Source organism: Apium graveolens, chromosome 4, assembly GCF_009905375.1.
Source record: "Apium graveolens cultivar Ventura chromosome 4, ASM990537v1, whole genome shotgun sequence".
Taxonomy (NCBI): Eukaryota; Viridiplantae; Streptophyta; class Magnoliopsida; order Apiales; family Apiaceae; genus Apium; species Apium graveolens.
In genome coordinates this window covers 271818949-271820655 of record NC_133650.1, presented here as the reverse complement: position 1 = coordinate 271820655, position 1707 = coordinate 271818949, and positions in this window count along the sequence as shown.

Genomic DNA, 1707 nt, shown 5'->3' with positions numbered 1-1707 from the left:
TGTGGGAATGAATCTGATTTATATCTTATACTACTTGCGAACGCGTATACTTGCGTGAATTTTAGCGCATATTTTCGCCCTAACACCCGCGCTGGTCCAGCGCGCGCCCGCGCCAGGTTGTCAGAGAGGCAGCGCGCCCATGCTGGTCAAGCACGCGGCCGCGCCGGGTCGGGATCACAGAATCCTGATTCTATTCTAATTACAATTGGAGAACTTCTATCTTGCATAGGCTGCTATATATATTCAAATAAAGGACATTTTCAAAGGAGATATGTACTAGAGCATAAGAAGAGCCATAAGAAGACCAATTTAGCATGATTTAACGAAGACGAAGATGATCTTGTTTTTACTTGTGAATCTTTGTTCTAAGTTGTAACTTGGATGCTAGTTTTCTTATTTGTGAACCTTACTCTTGTTTCGTACTTGGTTTTGTTATTTATTCAGTATAAAGACTATGTTTATTTTACTATGCTTTCATCGGAACCCACGTTGATGATGAGTCCGATTATGGGCTAATCGTTATTATGGGGTTCTAGTGGATTTACTTATGGATTTCTTTAGTTAAATTGTTTCAATGCCTTGGTGTGTGGTGATTGTGTGATAACCTAGTATTGGTTGTGCTTATTCGTCTTATAAGAGTCGCGAACTTATAAGATAGCGTGTTAATCTTTAATGAAGCAACAGTGAATTTAAGGATTTAGAACTTGTCATGCTAGCATAGGTTCATGTGTTATTGTTATACATGATTCGTAGGTAATTTTAACCATCTTACTTTCCCTGTGTAATCATGATAGATAACTTGTGCATTAAACCTTTATGTTGTCAAATTCTATAGATATATAGGGTCTCAATATAATTGGTGTCTATTCAGCTGTTATCTCTTTTGTGGATGTCTGGTAGTATGTTATTCGTGCAACGAAAGTTGGCGTTTAGCAGTTTCGTGTTATCTGATTAGTGTCATCACCATTGCATGCTAAGGTTAAGAACAATAAGGCTATTTAATGAAGTTAGAATCCCATGTTTGTCTCATATAATATACAACTCTCTTTACTCTCTTAGTTATAGTTGTTAGTTTAATTCGTAGTTATAATCAAACCCAAATTTGTTATCGTCTTAGCATTGGATAATAACCATATCATCGGTGCATAAGTCCATAAATTACATAGGTAACCAAAGCCAGTCTTTGTGGGAATGAACTAGAAATAATTCTATATTACTTGCGAACGAGTATACATGCGTGAATTATTAGCGCGTGTTTAGCCCTAACAAATCTCCAGTCATGTGCCTTGAGCAACCACTATCTAGAGACCAAAGATTCTTTCTGTTTCCCTGCACACATCAAAATCAAATCAATTTGATTTTGGTACCCAAGTTTCCTTGGGTCCTGCCTTGTTAGCCTTTTTCTTTGGTTTCTTAGGTTTGACCTCGTTTGACTTAGGTGTTTCAGATTCATCCTTTGTTATTTGAGTTGGACCTTTAAAACTGTTCATTGAAGCAGAATTATCATGCACATTTTGGTTTACATGAAAAGGCATGTTGTTTGCAAACATGTTATTCCAGTAAGGTATGCTAAATGGCATTTGAGGCATACTAAATGCAGCATAACAAGGATTTGGTGCAAATGGCATATTAGCAAACTGTGCATTCATATTCTGTACAGGAAAACATTCATAGGCATTGCAGTCATGGCGGTCATGTTGGGAAAAG